At 40.5% G+C, this 23,229-nt stretch overlaps 1 protein-coding gene and 1 pseudogene across 3 annotated transcripts in view; both read left to right on the top strand.

The window, feature by feature from the left end:
* The window catches only part of R3HCC1L (R3H domain and coiled-coil containing 1 like), a 95,862-nt gene that overhangs the window by 27,465 nt on the left and 45,168 nt on the right, over nucleotides 1-23,229 (top strand). For all 3 annotated transcript variants that reach the window (XM_051824052.2, XM_070057426.1, XM_008270311.4), the window contains exon 2: nucleotides 20,285-20,412. The gene's annotated coding sequence lies outside the window, so the exon portion shown is untranslated. The remainder of the gene's footprint in view (nucleotides 1-20,284; nucleotides 20,413-23,229) is intronic.
* LOC138845324 (vacuole membrane protein 1 pseudogene) lies at nucleotides 10,989-12,433 on the top strand (annotated as a pseudogene).

The raw sequence follows: 23,229 nt of genomic DNA, 5'->3' as shown, positions 1-23,229 counted from the left end.
CTTTAAAGGCCTACCTCTGTTTCTACCACTTTATATTTTTCTCAACCATTCCAGGTTCTTGGTGATATCTCTCTTCTGGGTTTGTATCTTTAACTGTTTTATCTTTACTTGGCAATGATATATTCCTGTAGAATAACTTTTTTTTAGAAACTATCTTTCCAATTTTTCTTTTAAAGATTTATCTATTTAGCGGCGCCGCAGCTCACTTGGCTAATCCTCCGCCTGCTGTGCTGGCACCCTGGGTTCTAGTCCTGGTTGGGGCGCTGGTTCTGTCCCGGCTGCCCCTTTCCAGTCTAGCTCACTGTTGTGGCTCGGGAAGGCAGTGGAGGATGGCCCAAGTGTTTGGGCCCCGCACCCACGTGGGAGACCAGGAGGAAGCACCTGGCTCCTGGCTTTGGATCGGCTCAGTGCCGGCCATGACGGCCATTTGGGGAGTGAACCAATGGAAGGAAGATCTTTCTTTCTGTCTCTCTCTCTCGCTGTCTACAACTCTCTCTCTGTCTCTCTCTCTCATTAACTCTGCCTGTCCAAAAAAAAAAAAAAAATTTATTTATTTAAGAGGCAGAGGTACAGAGAGAGAGGGGGTACAGAGAGAAAGAGATCTTCCATTTGCTGGTTCACGCCTCAAATGGGCCAGGCCAAAACCAGGAGCCCCATCTTCTGCTTTCCCAGGTGCATTAGCAGGGTGCTGGATTGGAAGTGGAGCAGTCAGGACTTGAAACAATACTTTATGGAATACTGGTGTTGCAGGCAGTGGCATAACCTGCTGTGCCACAATGCCAGCCCCATTTACTATTTTTCCAGTTAGGTAGAGACATGACATTGTAAGGGGGAGTTATAAATTCATTTATGTTTTGTTTAAAACATGTTATTTCTTATAGTCCTCCTTTATCATCTCTATTACTCCAGCAGAGATCTCAGTATAGTATGTACACTTAAGAAATATTTGTTGATGATGAAATACCATTATCTATTATTAGCTTTTACCTGCCTTTTTTAAAAAAATTCATTTATTTATTTGAAAGGCACAATTATAGAGAGGAAGAGAGACAGAGGGAGATTTTCAATCTCCTGGTTCACTCCCCAAGTGGCTGGGCTGGGCTGGGCCGGGTCGAAGCCAGGAGCTTCATCTGGGTCTCCCATTTGGGTGCAGGGGCCCAAGTACTTGGGCTAATGTTCCATGAACATTAGCAGGGAGCTTGATCTGAAGTAGAGCAGCTGGTTCTCCCATTAGCACTCATATGGGATGCCGGCGCTGCAGGTGTTGGCTTTACCCACTACACCACAGCGCTGGCCCCTGCTTTAACATTTATCTTTGTTTCTGTGTCATAAGAATAATAATACAATTTAAGTACCAGTACCAAGATTATTCAGTAAATTATTCTTTGAAAGCCCTCTGTATAGACTTTCTGATCTTTAAAGTAGCATTGCTCTGAAAATGTCATTATATTTCAAGGCAATTACTTGTTATTCTTGAAACACTCTTATTTGTTAACTTGCTAATGCTTTCTGTGACTGCTTTAAAGTGAAACCTCCTTCTTTTGATTTCTCTCTCTCTCTCTCTCTCTCTTTTTTTTTTTTTTTTTAACCTGGCACTTTTGACTTTCACATTTGCTGGCATACCTACAAGGAAGAGGAGATATAAAACTAACTAGCCTACAAATTCCACCTCATTTACAGTTACTCAGTTTTGTTGCTATTGATTGCACTTTGGTGTTTTTAAAATTAAACTGTGATATGCTTTGCCGTCACAATTCTTAGAAGATTTATATGCCAATCTAGTATAATTAAGTATAGGGATTTTGAAATCCTAACCAACACTTGTTTGTGGGCTGGGATCATAAGTAACTTATGTTTCAGATTTTTCATTGGTTTAATAATAGCTACCAATTAATGTTGTATCAAATAAGATACCCTGTAAGACAGTAGTGCTGATTAAATCTAGTGGACTTTGCTTTTAAAATTTACTCAGTGGTTTATTAGCCTTAGTCTGTAAAATCTAAAGAGGGAAAAAAAGAGATCAAATTTAATGCATATCAGGGCTGAAATATATCTCCCAAAGCTTTCTCCATTTGAGCTCCTTTATTGTCAGCTATAGAATGTTAGTTTAACTCAGGATAGACTCAGGATAGGCGCTAACTTGAAGAAACTCCATAAACCAAAAACAACCATATAAATAGTGAGGGCAGAAGACATTTTAGGAGAGATTAAAAAAAAAAAATTCCCTTCCCTCACCACCAGATATATTAGCGGAGTAGGACGCAAACTTTTCTCTCCACCTTCCTATTATATTGCTATTGTTCAGTCATATTAAAAGCTTTTACCTGACTGCCTTTTGAGGTGGTCAATAATAGGTACTGACATTAAACTTTGAACAGTTAAGTTGGTGAGCCATGGAGGTACCATGCCAGTGGAGTGTGAAAGAGACTAAGCTGCAGCCTGTTTGCCAGCCTATAAAGTGTGAAATAGTAGGTGCTGATGCATGGCAACTGTAGCCAGTGAAGTGTAAAATAAGTTTGGGGCATGAACTGTGTGTATGTTGTGAGAAAAACCTTCTCATGCCATAGTTCATGTGCTTTGGGATCCCCAAGATCCTGCTTGTTTCCTGTATTTTTCATGGTCTTGATACTCAGATATTTCCTGAAATATTTCTTTTCATTGTGTAAGCTGTATTCTTTGTCCAACTGCATGCAGAGGAACAAACACCATGAATGTCCAATACAGAGTAACTGTAAAATGCTGAACTATTATATTCTGTTTAAGAATACATCTGAAAATACCATCTGCACTTGGTGTTTGATGTACAGGATTCTTCTGTTTTAGACTCAAATATGAAAGTGGACTCTACACTCTATGTGAAGCTTCCTCCAGTCTAAGAACTGTGTTACCAGTTCTCCTCTGGAAAAGGGGAAGTCGAGAAGGATAACGTTTTCAAATGCTTGGGGGAACTGGTGGGAAGAAGTATAGAGATTATTCTTATGGGGAATAGCTAACAGGGAGTTCCTCCTCTCCCGACACCTGCTGAAGTTCTTTACCATATGGCTTTGAGGGTGAGACAAGGTGAATGAGGAAGTTTCAGAGACAGTATTATTGTCAGCACTTTTAAGTATGGAAGGTTGCTGGATGTAGGCATGCCATGAAAACATTAAAGTTCTTTTAATTTACTGCAGCAGTCTTTGAACTCTCTTTGGTTGCTATGCATTTATACAGATTCTAAGAAAATCATTAACATTTATGAAATTAATGCATTATTATGAGACAGATCATCCTGCTGTACACCATGCAGTCTAGTAATTAAGTACATGGATTTTGAAATCCTAACCAGTATTTAGAAGCTGTGTGATCTTGAGTAATTTAAGATCCAGATTTCTCACCTATAAAATTGGATTACTAATAGCTACTTCTTAGTATGGTAATTAGCATCAAATAAAATAACATATATACAACATTTAGCACAGTCTCTGTGACATACATAGAATGTCATTTTTAAAAACACTAATTTTTTAAAAAAAAAAAAGATTTATTTATTTGAAAGGCAGGGTTATGGGGAGAGATAAAGAGAGATATCTTCTATCCATTGGTTCATCCCCCCCAGTGGCCTCAGCAGCTGGTTGGGCCTTGGCCAGGCAGAAGCCAGAAGCCCAGGCTTCCATCTGGGTCTTCCACATGGGTACAGGGGCCCAAGGACTTGGGCCATATAATGAGTAAGCACTCATTATATGGTAGCTGACTTTCTTCCTCTACTGCTGCTGCTCTACCGCTGCTTCATTTTTGCTTGTAGTGCCTAAGCCTTAATGAAACGGAAAACATAATTAGACATGGTTCGCAGCAGCAGATTTTGAAAAATATGTCTTTGTTTTATTCTTAAGCATGAATTGATCACTCCCTTTTAACCAAAATAGAAGCTATAAAAAGACTTTCTAAACGGAATATAAGGGTTTTTGTGTTGATTTAAGATAGCTTTGCAAATGAGTATAAAAATTGATTCAAGGGACAGGTGTGGTGGTACAGCAGGGTATGTCTCCACTTGAGATGCCTATGTCCTATATTGGAGTGCCTGGGATAGAGTCCTGCATCTGCTTCTGATCCAGCTTCCTGCTAATGCATACCCTGGGCGGCAGCAGAGATGGCTCAAGTATTTGAGTTCCTACCACCCATGTAGGACACCCAGTTGGAGTTCCTGACATTGGCCTGGTCTGGCCTGGCTGCAGGGAGCACTGGGCGTGTCGACCAGTAAATAAAAGATCCATCTGTCTGTCTCTCTTTTTCTCTTTCACTCTGACTTTCAAATAAAATAAATTGATTAAAATATATTTGCTTAATGCAAATAAAGCAGCCTTTTTTGGAATTTAGGGAGTATATGGAAATAAGGCCTCAAAGAATTGTTATTTCTTACTACTTCATGTAAGTTATTTTTCCTTAGTTTTTTTTTTTTTTTTTTTTTTTTTTTTTTTTTTTTTTACTTGACAGGTAGAGTTACAGACAGTGATGAGAGAGACAGAGAGAAAGGTCCTCCTTGCGTTGGTTCACTCCCCAAATGGCCACCATGGCTGGCGCTGCGCCGATCTGAAGCCAGGAGCCAGGTGCTTCTTCCTGTTCTCCCATGCCGGTGCAGGAGCCCAAGTACTTGGGCCATCCTCCACTGCCCTCCCAGGCCACAGCAGAAAGCTGGACTGGAAGAGGAGCAACCGGGACTAGAACCCAGTGCCCACATGGGATGCGGGTGCCACAGATGGAGAACTGACCAAGTGAGCCATGGCGCTGGCCCCCTTTTTCCTTAGTTAAGTGCCCTCTTCTTTGAATTCTTAGGATAAGTGGTTTTTTTTCTGGTGCTAAGAATAATTGTAGGCCGGCACTGCGGCTCACTAGGCTAATCCTCTGCCTACGGCGCTGGCACTCCGGGTTCTAGTCCTGGATGGGGCGCCAGTTCTGTCCCGGTTGCTCCTCTTCCAGTCCAGCTCTCTGCTGTGGCCCAGGAAGGCAGTGGAGGATGGCCCAAGTGCTTGGGCCCTGAACCCGCATGGAAGACCAGGAAGAAGCACCTGGCTCCTGGCTTCGGATCGGCGCAGCATGCCAGCCATAGCGACCATTTTGGGGGTGAACCAACGGAAGGAGGACCTTTCTCTCTCTCTCTCACTGTCTAACTCTGCCTGTCAAGAAAAAAAAAATAATTGTAGTGAAGTGCTTGTCCAGTGTGTGAGGCACATTTTTGTGGGAATGGGATGGGAAAGTTATCCTGATTACTTACACTATTGGATATGAGCATTAATGGGGATACTATATTTGGATTTGGTATGCATTGTGTCATCATTTTTGCAGCATGATTAACTTTGATTAAACTTTACTTATATGTCCTGTAAAACAGCTGTGATGGTGATAAAACTATTGTTTTAATTGATAGGTGATCTGGGTTCTAATCTGAGTTGCACTCAAATAGCTGTAAGTCTTAAATAAGTTCCTCAGCCAGTTTTCTCATCTTTAAGGTGAAGTTATACAACATGATTTTCTAGGATTCTCTCAGTTTTAACATCTTTACAGAGGCAGCTTAGAAATCAGGAAATGCAGTAATGACACATTTTGGCCACCAGAGGGTGAAGTCTAGTCAGTTAGCTTGTGCTCTGTATTTGACCAGAATGTGGCATTCTTGGAAATAAAGACGGCTTATTATTCATCTATTATTTATGGTTAAGATGGTTAAGTCATACAATGTCTTATTCTCTGATTATACTTGCATACTTACATAATATCTTTCTGATTTTTTTCCTTTTTAATCTGTTGGCTAGGAGTGGGATAAATATTTAAAAGAAGACTAGAGGTTTTTAGTTGTTAGGGACTTGTTTAATTTTATTCTTTAAAGCAGTGAATAGCTTGAAGGTGACCTATGGGCATCATTAATTGAAAGCACAGTAGTAAAGGTGACCAGATTTAATAATTTGTGTCCATCTTCTTTTCCCCAAATACATAGATAGACACAGAGAAAACACTCAACCTCATTACTCCCACTCTTTGAAATTTGAAGGATGAAAGGGAAATATTTGAGAAATATGAATATAGTAGAATGACGTACTGCTTGTGATTACAACCTAAGTTTCAGTCTTGCTTTGCCAGTAAATCCATGTAACTGTGGACATTATAACTTTTTATCCTTATTTGAAAAATTAAGGTATTGGATTTGAAAATATAGAAACAGAACTGTAGACATTGTAAACTATACAGCAAGAAGAAAGACATTTGCTATGCTGTTGAGACATTTTTCTAAGCTCACAAACAAATACAAACAAATGCTCTGTGACTATTGGCTCAGAGTGGCAGTGATTCAGTCAAGAGGGACCAAGATTAGGAGCCAGGCCAAGCTGATCTGAGGTATAGTTGAAAATGAAGCATTTAGAGAAGTCATTTGAGAATAAGTGAATTTGGAAAAAGAAGGCATATGTGTTGTGGGAATCTTTGTAAAGCTGGAATAACAGTCCATTTATTCTAGTCATCCCAGAGTAAATAAACTTGATATAAGGTCTTGAGTTGCTATCTGAGAGCTCAGGATAACATGCAAGAAAAAAGAAAGATATAGAGTCTAAATAGACAAGCTGAGATGAGTGGTTAGAAGGTGACAAAACATAGGGATACAGAAATATGCTTGTGAAAGGTGGCAATGATTAGTATTTACTGTTTGATATGTACACATACAAGAGAGTAGAAGCCAGTCAAGCAGAGTAGATAGAAATAACATTTTAGGATTATGTATGAAAGATAGAATTTTAACTTGTCCAGGTTTGAATCACTATCCTTTTTTTTTTTTTTTTTAATTATTTGACAGAGTTAGACAGTGAGGGAGGGAGAGAGACAGAGAGAAAGGTCTTCCTTCCGTTGGTTCACCCCCAAAATGGTCGCTATGGCCGGAGCTACGCCGATCTGAAGCCAGGAGCCAGGTGCTTCTTCCTGGTCTCCCACGCAGGTGCAGGGGCCCAAGCACTTGGGCCATCCTCCACTGCCTTCCCGGGCCACAGCAGAGAGCTGGACTGGAAGAGGAGCATCCAGGACTAGAACCCGGCACCCATATGGGATGCCGGCGCCGCAGGCAGAAGATTAATCAAGTGAGCCATGGCGCTGGCCCCATCCTTGTTTATAATAGGTTAACTTGTATATCTAAGTCTCCTCACGTGTTTGTGGCTGGTATTTTTTATCATTGACTTTTATCATTTTATCATATCACACTTCACTGGATACACGTATTCACAGATCTTTTTACTACTACAGTAGTGTTCATTTCACAGAAATGAACTGGTGAGTAAAAACTTTGGCAGGCAAGCTAGCTTTTGAAGTACTGCTAGGAATGGAGCCCAGTCCTTCCCTTTGGGCTTTGAATTGGTGAAATTCATTGTGTTAGTGCTAGAAAGAATGAAACTGTAACAGTTTTAGCCTAGCTCATGACAGCAAAGCAGAGGTGTTAGGATTTCTGTTCTAGAGGTTTACACTGCAAGTAACTTAACCTGATTGTGTGTCTTAATATTCCTGGGCTTCTGACCGCTGAAATATGGCTTGGATCGATGGTGGTTTGGAGGAAGTAAAAAGAGGGCTATCCATCATTCAGAGGCTCCACAGAAGCTGGCTGATAATGCTGCTTTCACCAAGCAGCCATCTGTCCATCTATCCATCAGTAGGATGAAATGAGATTTAGCGGAACAGGCAGCCGTAACTCTGAGACACTTTCTAACCAACAATTGCAGACCTGGCCTGAGTCTGGCCACAAAGCACAGCACTGGGGTTTGGCGGGATGTGGCAGCAAGAGCAGTCAACTTCCCATCACTGCTAGCCTAGAGTATATTCAACATAAGGCCATAGTCCTGCCTAACTTCTCATATAAAATGCTGCTAAACTTGGGATGACAAGTAGACAGTAATTCTCTTTCAGTTCCAAAGTGTTCTACAAGTTGAGCAGATCCTTTTGATGTTTCCATACTGTGAGTACTTCTGCTGGTAATTCCTCATTCATCATGGTAATGAGGGATAAGGTTAAACTAAATTAAAAAATAATTCAGTGATTGGTTCTTAAGCCAAAGTTTTTACCTAGATTTTTAGGTAGCAAACATTGAATTATTGAGAAGCCAGGTAAACCCTAAAGTGGATAATCAGGCTCTGAATAATTTCACGTTAACTGTATCTTTCTGGTTATTCCAGAACACTGAACCTTCTCAGAGACCCTCTGGATCAGTATAGTGCTGCTCATGTCGCATATCTTGGTACCTTCTCTAGCCTTGGTCGCTTATTAGTGGTCACTTTAGACCTTAGCTTCTGCGCTTTGTCTGACTTGCGTTTCACTTAAGATTGGGGGAGGGGTTGAGGGAGCCTAATGTACCGGAGATGCTTCGGAAATGAGAGCCTTGGATGAATTCCTGGGCCTATTGATCCACTGGCAGTTTATGCATCCTGACATTCATAATCTCAGTAGGCTGCTGATGTTCCTGATTAATGGGCCCAGGGGCTGTCCATCCGTCACTTCACATTAATTACTGAAGAGGTGTTTTTCCAGTGATTTACCTGACAGCGGGCTGTGATAAATACCCCTAAGCAGTATGGGCAGTGATTAATCACAAGGCCACACCCCCCCAACTCTCCCTTTCCCCTAACCACAGACCAGCATGGGACCTGACCAAAGAGTGCCCCCTCCCCATAAGCTATCTATCTCCATAATTGCTTGTGGATGCATATTTACTGGGGTATGGGACTTAGCAGATAGCGTTTCAGAATTTGTGCCAAAGATGATGAAAAGTAAATCTTCCCAATAGGAAGAGTAACGAGCATGTTTTTACATGGGGCAGATAAGTATATATGAGCTGCCCTAATGTTGCTTTTAAGAAATTTAATGGAAATACTGCCTACCTACTATGCATGTACTCAGCACTGTGCTAGTTGCTTTGAGAGCATTTTAAAGAAGAGAAAGCATAGCTCTTTTCTTTGTAATATTTGTAGTCTATTCAGGGAGAATATGTAAACAAATATGAGAAATCAAGAGAAAATTTCATGCAGTCTTGGAGGATTGCAGCAGAAATCCAGGTTTCCATTTCTTATTTTGTGACTTTAGAAAGTGAAATTTAGGGGCCAGCATTGTGGCATAGCAGTTAAAGCCCACCACCTGTGACATTAAAGTCCTGGCTGCTCCACTTCCCATCTGACTCCTTGCTAATGTGCCTGGGAAAGTAGTAGAAGATGGCCCAAGTGCTTGGGTCCCTGCACCCACATAGGAGACCTGGAAGAAGCTCCTGGCTCCTGGTTCCTGGCTCCTGGCTTTGGCCTGGCACAGCTCCAGCCGTGTGGCCATTTGGGGAATGAACCAATGGATTAAAGATCTCGCTCTCTCTCTCTCTCTTACTCTGCCTTTCAAATAAATAAACAAATAAAATTTAGTTAAATGTTTTATTTAATTTTATTTTAAAGATTTATTTATTTACTTGAAAGTCAGCATTGCAGAGAAAGAGAGGGAGCAGCAGAGAAAGAGAGGGAGCAACAGAAAGAGACTGATCTTCCATCCACTGGTTCACTTTCCAAATGGCCACACCGGCCAGGGCTGGGCCAGGCCTAAGCCAGGAAGCTTCTCTCAGGTCTCCCATATGGGTGCAGGGGCCCAAGGACTTGGGCCATCTTCTGCTGTTTTCCTGGGCACATTAGCAGGGATCTGGACCAGAAGTGGAGCAGCTGGGACTGGAACTGGTACTCACAGGGATGCCAGTAGTGCAAACGGTGGCTTAACCCACTGTGCCATAGCGCCAGCCCCAAGTTAAATGTTCTAGTGTTTTCCATGTGTCAGGCCCTGTATTCAGCTATGGAGATGATGAATGATGAGGTGAAACAGCTGCAGATCTCAGGGAGCACAATCTAGTGCCTCTGCTTCAGTTTCTCAAAGTATAAAACTAACTTTTCTAGAAATTTGTTGAATTAACTTAAAATCCATATTAAATTTAAAGTAATTTAAAGTTAATTTTTACATGCTTTTTTCCTGTAAATCTTATTGACTACTTGCTGTATTCCCAGAGATTCAAGAAGCATGTGAGACAGCATTTGCCCTCAAAAAACTTACGAGCTATTCATAAATGCATAAACAAGAATCTAAGATAATATGTGATGACAAATGCATGCTGTATGGTGCATGCACATACATTCACAGAATGGTAGAATCAGAATGCTTTCAAATAGTGTTAGGAAAAACCTGGATTTAGGATAAGCCTTTTGAATAAACAGTGAGTTGGGGTGATTTAAGCTGAGATAATTCAAGAAGAGCATTACACATGTTGGAAGGAATAGATGACTATGGGACCACCCTGCCCAGAATGGAGGACTTGTGTCTGAGAGTGGTACACATATGATTGAAACAGTAGATTGGCACTAAATCATGAAGAACTTTGAGTGCCGAGTAAGCTTAGTTAAGATCTTGTAGGCTCTGGTGAGTCATAAGTTTTTGTACAAGAATTATGACAAAAAAAAGTTATGTTTTAGAACAAGTTACTGTATTTTGATTTGTATGCCTAATGTCATTTGGAATTGCCAGAGTACCTTGGGATATTCTCAGTGTCTTCTTTTCTAAGGTTCTAAATAAAACTACCAGATTAAAAATGTACTTTTATTTGTCTCCTGATTGCAGTACAAAGGGTTGTGTAGTTTGGTTATGAATTTATGGAGTAGATAATAATAAAGGTGAAAGTCAAAGGAGACCAAGTTTTGCAATATTTGGTCATACAAAGTTTTGTAATTCAATGAAAGCTTTACGTAATAACTGTAGAATTAAATTAGGAAAGACTTCAGCCTCAAGTTTTCAGGAAGAAATTGATTCTTAGTCTTAATAATGTAATTTCATTAAGGCTATACTAATTACTAATCAATAAATAAATTTACTAATCAATAGATACATTTTAAAGCCAAGAATCAGAAATTAAAGAGTATCCTATTAGTTCTGTTTTGGTAAGGATATCTAAGGGATACTTTTTTATTTTTCCTGTTTAAAAAATGAAAATTACATACAGGTTCCGGTTGGCTGGAGCCGAGTGGCAGGTGTGAGAGACAGTCAGGAGCCACTTCCAGGATCTGGAGAAGCTGGGGTCGGGGCAGCTCCTCGAGACTGATCTGTGAAATGGCAGAGAACAAAAAACACTGTGACCAGAGACATGCAACAATGAACAAGGAACAACATAATGGGAATTTCAGGTCCCTCTTCAATGAATGAAAAGAAGAGCAGGATCAGGAAGAGACAGCCACTTACTGCCTTGAAGTATTTTTTTTTTCTGGAAATCCTTGTAATCTTGAAGGAGTGGACCTCAAAATTATGGCATCATCAAAGCATTGTGGTGTCTTTTTTACTGCTGCTCGCTGTGCTTATAGCTACTTATTATGTTGAAGGAGCACATCAACAGTGTGTGCAACATATAGAGAAACAGTTTCTCTTGTACGCCTACCGGATAGGCTTGGAAATTTTATCTTCTGTTGGGCTTGGAACAGGGCTGCACACCTTTCTGCTTTATCTGGGTCCACATATAGCTTTAATCACGTTAGCTGCTTATGAATACAACTCAGTTAATTTCCCTGAACCACCCTATCCTGATCAGATTATTTGTCCCTATGAAGAAAATATTGAAAGAACCATTTCTTTGCGGAGTATCAGAAGTGATGATTGAGGCCTGCATGTGGGGTATTTGTACAGTGATCGGAGAGTTGCTTACATATTTCTTGGCCAGGGCAGCTTACCTCTCAGATTCTGAACCATATGATGAAGAGTATCAGGAATTTGAAGAGATGCTAGAACATGCAGGTACTGCACAAAACTTTGCCTCCTGGGCTATACTGGCAGTTCAAAACCTAGTACAGAAGGTTGGATTTTTTGGAATTTTGGCCTGTGCTTCAATTCCAAATCCTTTATTTGATCTGGCTGGAATAATGACATGTGGACATTTTCTTGTACGTTTTTGGACCTTCTTTGGTGCAACCCTGATTGGGAAAGCAATAATTAAAATACATATCCAGAAAATTTTTGTTATAGTAATATTCAGTAAGCACATAGTGGAACAGATGATGGCTTTCATTGGTGCTGTCCCCAGCATAAGTCATTTCTGCCAAAGCCATTTCAGGAATACCTGGAGGCCCAGCAGCAAAAGCTTCACCCCAGAAGTGAAATGGGCACAACACATGTAGAAAACTGATTGTCCTGGATGTTTGATAAGTTAGTCGTTGTGATGGTGTGTTACTTCATCCTGTCATTAATTCCATGGAACAAAGTTGTGCCAAACAAATTCAGCAATGGCTGAACTCAAAAAACTAAATAAGCAGAGAAAAAATTTTAACTGCAGAAATTAGAATGGAAGTGTTCTGCTTTACAGTGGAAAGAATCTAAGCCAGGAAGGAAAATTCCCTTTTCCAACCTGTATCAGCTTTTTTTTTTTTTTTTAAGATTTATTTTATTTATTTGAAAGAGTTACAGAGAGGTAGAGCCAGAGAGAGAGAGAAGCCTTCCTTTCCACTGGCTCACTCCCCAAATGACCACAACGGCCAGATCTGAGCTGATCTGAAGCCAGGAGCCAGGAGCATCTTCCAGGTCTCCCACACGGGTGCAGGGGCCCAAGGAGTTGGGCCATCTTCTGCTTTCCCAGGCCACGGCAGAGAGCTGGATCAGAAGAGGAGCAGCCGGGACTTGAACCGGCACCCATATGGGATGCCGGCACTGCAGGCTGGGGCTTTGACCTGCGGCTCCACAGTGCCAGCCCCCCAACCTGTATCAGTTTAAAAACTTAATTCCTGAAAGCAGTTTAGCCCATACTTGTCCTTTGTTTAGGTAAGATATCCACTCTCAGTTCAGTCCATGTTGTGTTTTATCAAGATGGAATGTGATGTTCAGAGGCAGACTTAACAGAAACTGGCCTTCTGTTCCTTGCTTTCAAAAGGCCCACATGGGACAATTAGAGAATTCCTGCCACACACAAAAAAGTTCCTTAGTCTGTTAAATATGTCAGGCTTTTTAGGCTTGTCACAAATGATTGCTTTGTTTTTCTAAATCATCAAAATATATATAAATTGTCTAGATTGGACAACAGTCTTACATGTCTATCATGGTACAGTTTAATATGCCATCCTGACCAACCCTCCCTCTTCCACCCTCAAAACAAAGCCATTTTATGATGCATTGCATACCTTCTGGGGAAACTGATCTTTAAATTTTGAGACAGTATAAGGAATATCTGGTTGGTGTCTCACAAATGAGCTGACACCATTTTTTATTCTGTATATTTAGAATGAAGTCATGAAAATACTTTTTAAAGACATCTTTGTTCATTCAAAAAAAGATTACATGCAGAAATATTAATATTTTGTTGGATTAAGTTCTACAAATTATGACATATGTATTAATGTAGTTCTTGAGGGACTCCATTAGTTGATTATAAGAGCAGGTTATAAATTTGTCTACTGGGGCTGGCACTCTGGCATAGTAGGTTAAGCCTCTGCCTAGGGCGCCAGCATCCCTTTTGGGCTCTGGTTTGTGTCCCAGCTGTTCCTCTTCTGATCCAGTTTCTCTGCTGATGGCCTGATAAAGCAATGGAAGATGGCCCTGCACCCACATGGGAGTTTCAGAAGTCAGTTTCCTGACTCTTGGCTCTTGGCTCCTGGCTTCAGATCAGGCTGCTCTGGCTGTTCCAACCATTTGGGAGTGAACCAGCAGATGGAAGAACCTCTCTCTCTGTCTCTCCCTCTCTCTGTCCATAACTCTGCATCTCAAATAAAAAAGTAAATTTTTAAAAACAACAAAAAAAGAAAAACCCAAGTGCTTTTCTAAAAAAAAAAGAATGTCTGTTCTCACCACTTCTATTCAATATTGAAATGAAGGCTCAAGACACACAACAGAAACAACATAGAAGGGCATACAACATTGAAAGAAATGAATAGTTTTTGCTCGCAGATGATACCATCATCTACAGAAGAAAATCCCATACAATCTGTGACAGAACAACTAGAATGGTCTATATGCAATCAATGAACAAAAATTGAGAATTGAAGAGTACCATTTACAATGTCACAAAAAACATAAAATACTTAAATATCAACCTAACAAAGTGTGTGGAGAATCTATGCTGAAAATTCAAAAATCCTGATAAAAAAATAAAAGCCTAAAGGAAGATAATAAAAGATTCAATATGAAAATGTCACTCCTCAATGTGATCTTTAGATTTCAATAAGAATCCCAATACTATTCTCTACAGAACTAAAAGACTGATTTTAAAATGGATATAAAAAGGCAAAGGAACTGGAATAGTCAAAATAAAAAAAGAAGTTGGAAACCTTATTATGCAATTTCAAGCTTAATATAAAGCTACAGTAATCAAGCCAGTGTGGTATCTGAGAAAAACATACTTAAATAGATAAAGAAAAATACAGAGTCCAGAAACACATTCATATATATGAGGGTATTTGAAAAAGTTAATGGAATATAGAATTAAAGGTATGTTAATGTTTTAGTGCATTAAAGTTTGCTAATTTGATGGAAGGGATGGAATGTGCTACCTGGAGGATCATTGAGCACCTGCTGCTGGGCTGTATAGGTAGAGACTCCATGTATATTTCATGTGTCATAATACATATTTTCCATGAACTTTTTTTTTTTTTTTTTTGACAGGCAGAGTGGATAGTGAGAGAGAGACAGAGAGAAAGGTCTTCCTTTGCCGGTGGTTCACCCTCCAATGGCTGCCATGGCTGGCGTGCTGCGGCCGACGCACCGCGCTGATCTGAAGGCAGAAGCCAGGTGCTTCTCCTGGTCTCCCATGCGAGTGCAGGGCCCGAGCACTTGGGCCATCCTCCACTGCCTTCCCGGGCCACAGCAGAGAGCTGGCCTGGAAGAGGGGCAACCGGGAAAGAATCCGGCGCCCCGACCGGGACTAGAACCTGGTGTACCGGCGCCGCTAGGTGGAGGATTAACCTATTGAGCCGCAGCGCCGGCCTCCATGAACTTTTTAAAGTACCCTTGCATATGATCAATTGATTTTCAGCAAAAGTACACATAAAAAGGAAAATCAATAGAAAAATGATATCCTTCCTGATAAATGGTGCTGAAATACATGCAGTGATAACTTCTATCCATATCTATCCCATAAACAAAAAACCAGCCCTTGATTTTTCATCAAGTTTGATATTAGTTGTGGGGTTTTACTGCTTTGCTTTTTTTTAATGTATACTGTTTATCAGAATATAGAGGCTCCATTCTATTGCTAATTTCTGAGAGTTTTTTTGACAGTAAATGTTGAATTTTGTTAGATATGTCTTGGTGCTTCTATTGAGATGATTAAATATTTAGTCTCTTCTAGTTTTTTGCTATTGTGAATTATATTTTGTTTTTCCAGAAATTTTTTTATTGCTACCTCAATTGACAGATAGCGTTAGACAGTGAGAGTGAGAGAGACAGAGAGAAAGGTCTTCCTTCTGTTGGGTCACTCCCCAAATGGCTGCGATGGCTGGTGCTGCGCTGATCCAAAATCAGGAGCCAGGTGCTTCCTCCTGATTTCCCATGCGGGTGCAGGGGCCCAAGCACTTGGCCATCCTCCATTGCCCTCCTGGGCCACAGCAGAGAGCTGGACTGGAAGAGGAGTGACCAGAACTAGAAGCGATGCCCATATGGGATGCCAGCACCACAGGGGCAGGATTAACCAAGTGAACCACGATGCCAGCCCCTGCCTCAATTTTGAAAGATATTTTCACAGATAGAGCATTCTGGGTTGGTATTTTTTTCTTTTAGCGTTTTAATTATGTTTAGCTTTCATAATTTCTGAAAGGCCATATCCTATTTCATTGTATATGATTTTTTTTTAAGATTTATTTTAACTATGGCTACCTTTGAAGTTTCCCTTTGATTTTTTTCCCATCAATTTGAGTATAATGTATGGAGGTTTTGTTGTTTGATGTTGGTTGATGTTCTTTGAGCTTTTTGGTCAGTGGTTTGATGTACTGTATTAATTTTGGTATTTTTTGGTCATTATTTCTTTCAATATTGTTTCTGTCTTTATATGCATATATAGCATATAAATAAATTGGCCGGCACCGCAGCTCAATAGGCTAATTCTCTGCCTGTGGTTCTAGTCCCTGTCGGAGTCCCAGTTGCTCTTCCAGTGCAGCTCTCTGGTATGGCCCGGGAGTACAGTGGATGATGGCCCAAGTGCTTGGGCCCTGCACCTACATGGTAGACCAGGAGAAGCACCTGGCTCCTGGCTTCGGATCAGCATGGTGCGCTGGCCACAACGCGCTGGCTGTAGCGCCACTAGGAGGGTGAACCAATGGAAAAAGGAAGACCTTTCTCTATGTCTCTCTGTCTGTCTCTCACTGTCCACTCTGCCTGTTAAAAAAAAAAAAAAAGTAAATAAAAGAATATTTGATATTGTCCCATAGATTTTCTTTTTTCATCCTCTTTGCTCTTGTATGTTTCAGTTTGAGTAATTTCTGATCTGTCTACTGATTCTGTCCATGGTTGTGCTAGTCTACTGATAAAATTACTGAAGGCTTTCATCTTTGTTATCATATTTTTATTTCTGGTATTTCCATATGATTCTTCTTATAGCTTACTCCTCTTAATATATCTGTCTGTTAGTGCATGTTTTCCACATTTTCCTTTAGCTTTTAATATATTAATTGCAATTATTTTAAATTCCATGTCTGATAGTTCCCACACAAAGGTCATACCTGAGTCTGGTTCTTTTGAATGCTTTGTCTCTTGACAATATGATTTTATGTTTTGTTTAGTTTTTTCCTTTGTTCCTTTTTTACACCTTTTGGTTCAAATCTAGATATTTTGCGTAGATAAAATTGTATTTTATGCCTGGAAAAGGTCATGCTTTGTCTTTTTCTAGATATGTGTAGTGGGGAGGGATTTGGAGTATTTTGTTATTGCTAGGTTACCATCAGTTTACCATTGACTTCATGTTTCTCTAGTGGTACCTGTATTTAGGGTAGGGTTTGGTTTGCCAGACTGTTTTTCTTAATGTCTGCTCTTCTCTCAGCTTTAGGTTTTTCTTTTGAATTGTTTCTCAACGAGAGTATTTCTCCATGCTTTAGTTTTTCTCTCACATAGTAGAAGGCTGTTTTTACTTGATACTTGCTAGCCTAATTGTGGAGGCATTCTTTAGTTTTTTTTTTCTTCCAAAAAATTTCAAGATTTAATTTTTTAACATTCATTTTGTTTATTTGAAAGGCAGGGTGAGAGAGAGAGAGAGAGAGAGAGAGAGAGAGATTGATTTTCCATCTGCTGATTCACTCCCCCAAATGGCTACAACAGCCAGGGCTGAGCCAGGCTGGAGGCGGGAGCTTCATCTGGGTCTCCCATGTGCATTCAGGGACCCAAAGACTTGGGCCACCTGTTGCTGCTTTCCCAGGCACATTAACAGGAAGCTGATTGGAAGAGGAGCAGCCAGGACTCAAATCTGCACCCATATGGGATGCCTGCACTTAGGCAGTGGCTTAACCTGCTACAATGCAGGCCCCTAGCAGTAATGTTTTTAAAAGGTTTATTTTATTTGTTTACAAGGGAGGGAGAGAGAGAGAGAATGAATATGAATATCTCCCATCCCAAATGGCCAGGATGGCTGGGGCTGGGGTGGGCTGAAGCTAGGAGCTTGGAAGTCCATCTAGGTTTCCTACATGGAGTCACAGGGGCCTAAGCACTTGGACTATCTTTGGCTGCTTGCCAGGCAGATTAGCAGGGAGCTGGACTGGAAGTAGAGAAGTGGGGACTTAGCTGTGCTCATGTGGAATGCTGATGTCACATGCAGCTGCTTAACCCACTGTGCCACAATGCAGGCTCCTTTTGTTTGTTTAGTTTCCTCACCTTAGCTTCAGTAGATCTTTGCCTTTATCCTTTGGGTACAACATTTGTTTCCTTTTCCAAAGCCATTTAAGTCTTCTTTCTAGTCTGAAAGTTGGACAGAAAAATCCAGGTGGAGCTTAGTACCTTTACCACAAGGCTGCTGTTCCCTTCTGTGAAGGAGATTTTCTCTGCGTTTCACTTTGCCCTAGTCTTCCTTTTGAGCCTCTAGAGTGGTCTGTGGATCAGATCTGTGAGTAGGTGGGAATTCCTCTTGTTTCTATAACTACCAAGGATTCTATGTCCTCTTGGTAAGTCACATTTGGCCTTTAGTAATTTAAAAAACATTCCAACTCAGTTCTTACTGGCTTATATTGCTGTTATATAGTGTTTACTGCAGAAAGGAAGTGATTATATTCCATCTCTTCTTTGAGGAGCATGTCTTTCCTTAGATTTTGGGTCAGTTGTTTTGTAACATACAAAATCACAAATTTTCTTAAACCCAACATGGAAGTAAGGTTACCTCTGCTCTAAGATTTGTGAGCCAGCTTTGTGGTGCTGTAGGTTCAACTGTTGCCTGCCATGCCACATCCCTTACAGAGCACCAATTCCAGTTCTGGCTTCTCTACTTCCAATCCAGTTCCCTGCTGATATGCCTGGGAAGGCAAGCAGATGACCCAAGAACTTGGACCCCTGTACCCATGTGGGAGACCTGGATGGATAGAGTTTCTCACTCCTGGCTTTGGCCTGGCCCATCCTGGACCATTGCAGTCATCTGGGGAGTGAACCAACAGATGGAAAATCTCTTTCTCCCTATCTTTCAGTCTCTCACTCTGCCTTTTAAATAAGTAATTAAAAAAATGATTTGTGATTTAGCACATAATCTGATCTTGTTTGTTGTTGTTATTGTTGTTAAAAGGATAAGGATGATAGTCTTTCCTGCTTTCTGTATCATAACAAGACTCCAGAAGTCTCACAGATTTGTTTGAGGATATGATTATTTGAGGTTTTCATGGTCAGAAAACCATTCAGATTTGTCCTTTTGAATATATATTCTTAAGGTTATTTTTTTTTTCTTCCTAATTGAAAGGCAGAATAACAAAGAGGGAGAAAGAAAATCTTCTATTTGCTTGTTCCCCAAATGGTTGCATGCCCTGGGTTTGGTCCAGACCAAAGCCTAGAGCCTGAAACTATATTCAGGTCTACCTGTGAGTAGCAGGGGGCCAAGTACTTGGGCCTATTATCATTTGCTTTCCTAGGCACTTTAGCAGGAAATTGGGTCAGAAGTGAAGCAGCTAGAACTTGAACTGCACTCTAATTTGGATTGTAAGCAGAGACTTAACTGCTGTGCCACAATTCAGGCCCCTGTCTCAATTTTTAGCTCCAAAGTTTTGTTTTTCTTTTTTTTGTTGTTCATTTAATTAAAAACATTTTTAAGTGTTTGTATATGCCCGGGCACTGTGTGCCAAGTGAGTATTGTGGATACAGTGATGATCAAGGAGATATGATACCTTCTCTAATGAGCATGTAGTTAGTTCAGGGAGACCAGATAATTAAGGAAGTCATTATACTAAAGAATGATAAGAGCTAAAATAGAAGTTTATGAAGGATGAACAGACCCAGTCTAATCTCTAATGATTAGGTAAGGCTTCTTGAAGAGAGAGCTATGACAGGGACCTAAAAACTATATAGGAATTAGGTAGGTGAAGATAGTTGGGAGGCTGTGAGGGAGTAGGTAAAAGGGAGAAACTGCGCTGGCTGAGACATAAAACCGGAAAACAAACATGGAGAGTTCAAGAATCTGGGAGGGGGGGGACTCAGTTTGACTCTATAAGGACAGTAGTGACAAGAAGTAAGACTGGAGAAGATTTGGAACCAGGTTAGAAAGAGTTTTGCAAGTCATGCTAAAAAGTTGATTTGATCATAAACGACATGGGTAGTCACTGAGAAGTTTTGGGAAGGGGGATACCTGAGCAGCTACTTGTATTAAAAGGGTCATTGTGGAAGCAAAGTAGAGAATGAATGGAAGGGAAGCAAAACAGACTAGGTAGGTGGGTTATTGCAGTAATCCGGACATTTGGGCCCTGCACCCTCATGGGAGACCAGGAGGAAGCACCTGGCTCCTGGCTTCGGATCGGTGCAGCGTGCTGGCTGTAGTGGCCATTTGGAGGGTGAACCAATGGAAGGAAGACCTTTCTCTCTGGCTCTCTCTCTCTCTCTCACTAACTCTGCCTGTCAAAAAAAAAAAAAATATCTAATAAAGTTCTCTTATCCGATCATCTCTGAGAGTCGAGGAAAACAGAAGATAGTTCGGTTCCTTCAGTTTTGAAGTTTAGCTTGTTGACAAACAAAATCTGCAAAATGACTTTGCCTTTTTGAAACAAAAATAGCATAAAATTGATCTTCTCAAATAGTTGTTCCATGCAGAAAGTTAATTGTATTTAATTACATGATTTTCTTGTTTTTTTTCCAGGTGGTTTTATTCAACATTTGGTGTGGTGGATATTATTATATAAATCGTAAGAACTTGCATTAGATTGTTCCAGGTCTTCAATACTCCAGAGTCATCTAAGGTAGTGACTGCTGCCACTAACAGCTGTGGTGAGTTTTATACAAAAAACACAACTGTTGGTCTGGAAAAATGTTTGTTTATGGTGGTAGAGGGGCAAATGCAGTTTTTAGGAAAGGGAGAGCTAGTGACCTCATATGAATCAATATTAATCATTAGTTAAGGTGGGAAGATGTGTGTGTGTGGCTTATGAAGGTAAATAATTTTCCTTCTCAAAATGATGGAGTTAAAAACAAATATGAGGAGCAGCTGTTCGGCCTAATGGTTAAGATGCCTGTGTTCCTATTGGAGTACCTGAGTTTGAGTCTTGGCTCCTGATTCCAGCTTCCTGCTAATACTCTTCCTGGAAGGCAGTGGTGATGGCTCAAATAGCTGGGTTCTGGCCACTCATGTGTGAGGCCTGAATTAGGTTTCTGACTCCCAGCTTTAGTACAGCCCATTTGGAGAGTGAACCAGTGGATGGGAGTTGACTCTGTCTCCATCTTTCTTTCCGCTTCTCAAATAAAAAATAAAATTTTGGCCGGCGCCGCAGCTCACTAGGCTAATCCTCCGCCTAGCGGCGCCAGCACACCGGGTTCTAGTCCCGGTCGGGGCGCCGGATTCTGTCCTGGTTGCCCCTCTTCCAGGCCAGCTCTCTGCTGTGGCCAGGGAGTGCAGTGGAGGATGGCCCAAGTGCTTGGGCCCTGCACCCCATGGGAAACCAGGAAAAAGCACCTGGCTCCTGGCTCCTGCCATCGGATCAGCGCGGTGCGCCGGCTGCAGCGCGCCGGCTGTGGCGGCCATTAGAGGGTGAGCCAACGGCAAAAGGAAGACCTTTCTCTCTGTCTCTCTCTCTCACTGTCTACTCTGCCTGTCAAAAAATAAATAAATAAATAAATAAATAATAAAATTTTAAATCAAATATGGTATATTATCACAACATTAGGCAGCTGTGTTTCAGAAAATTCAGAGTTGCTTCATAGTAGATATAGGATAGCATTGTGAGCAGTTAGGATCACAGGTTTCAGAGCTGTGATCAGTATCAATTCTGATTTCTGTTCTTATTAGCTTGGTGTGAGACCTTACGTCTTAGTTTCTTTATCTGTATAATGATGATAGTAATTATATATATGCCTGAAGGAGTTGTTCTGATGGCTAAATGAGATGATGTATTGTCAGCACTTTAGCCCAGTGCTTCATTCATTGACTTGGGTGTAGTACAAAATTAAATTCTATTGCTATGTACAGTCTTCTAACTCTAACATACTGCAAGGTTTTTATAATCTCAGAATAATTTTGGTGTTTTTCAACATTTCTCATAATTGAACTCTATATATTACTTGTATACCTAAAATGAGTGGTGCTTTGACAATGGATATCATTTGTTTGATGGTGCCAGAAAATTGTGGTTTTCAAGAATAAATAAGGTATTGTGGAAGATGGGAGGGCTTACATCTCTGGTTTAATTTGTCATCATTAGTTTGCACATGAGATGTCTTTGTAAATAGATATGTAATGTCATATATATGAGTACAAGTTGAGAAGGCCTGCTGTAGTAAGAAAATAGCTAATGAATTGAGTCAAATAACACAATAACAAGAATTCTTTGTTTAAATCTGCAACTTAAATTTGTTAAGTCTGCAACATGCAAATACTATATAGGTATTCAAAGATCATTTAGGACTATCTCAAAAGGAATAATTGTAAACTGTGGCAAGTAGATCTTCAATGGCAATGAATATTCTTGGGTTTGGAGTCATTATAAGAGATATAGTATGATCCTGGATGAGGCTATATCTTTGAAAATGTTATGACTAGAGCAGCTTTGGAAAGGGAAAAGTATATAGTTGAGGGTTCTGATGTTCCAGGTATCACCTAATTAATTTTCCTAACTTCTTTTCTAGAGGCTTATTACTAAAGCAGAGAGTACTAGACATACTGATATGTTTATGTTGTTATCAGGTAGCATAGCATATCTCCATAGGCATATATGAGTACAAACATAGGTGTCAGATTACCAAGATTAGAATATAAATAATCCTGTTGTCAGTGTTCTAGCATTAGGTTAAGCTGCCTCCTGAAATGCTGGCATTCCATGTGGCCACTGGTTTGAGTCCCACTGCTCCACTTCTGAACCAGCTCCCTGCTAATGTACTTGGGAAAGCAGTAGAAGATAGCCCAAGTCCTTGGGCCCTGTGCCCACTTGGGAGACTCAGATGAAGCTCCTGACTCCTGACTCCTGGCTTTGGCTTGGCCCAGCCCTAGTGTTGAGGCTGTTTTGGGAGTGAACCAGCAGATGGAAGATGCCTCTTTCTCTGTCTCTCTGTAACTCTGCCTTTCAAATAAGTAAAATAAATCCTTAAAAAAAATGAATATAAATAATCCTTTGCCACATTCTGGTATTTTGGCCTTGGATGTATTATTTCACATTCCCTGTGCTTCAGTTAGAGTTACACTGGTAATAAAATGCCACTTCATAGGGCTGTTGGGAGGAGTAAATGAGTTGTTACCATTTTAAATACTACTAAGGTCATCAAGTGAGTAAATAGGGTCTTATAAGTTGTCAAGATAGGTTTCATAAAGTTAATATGCTTTGCTCAAATAAAAATACATTAAATACCTTACTTAGAAACTTTTATTCTTATTTTGTATAACTTGGACAAACTGGAAGTTGCAGAGCCCCTTTGATGGAGAGAAATAGAAATACTTAGTGTAGCGAGAAGTAGCAGGTGATGACAAACATTAAAAGTGAGATACTCTACTGTTACATAATAAACTGGAAGTTGTAATGTGGTTGTGTTATATCTGTGGTGGGTGAGGGCAGCCTTTGACAACACATAAGACCTTGAGGGGTTACTATATGTATGGAC

This window comes from Oryctolagus cuniculus, chromosome 15 (genome assembly GCF_964237555.1).
Source record: "Oryctolagus cuniculus chromosome 15, mOryCun1.1, whole genome shotgun sequence".
Taxonomy (NCBI): domain Eukaryota; kingdom Metazoa; phylum Chordata; class Mammalia; order Lagomorpha; family Leporidae; genus Oryctolagus; species Oryctolagus cuniculus.
This window is presented reverse-complemented; position numbering and strand designations above follow the sequence as displayed.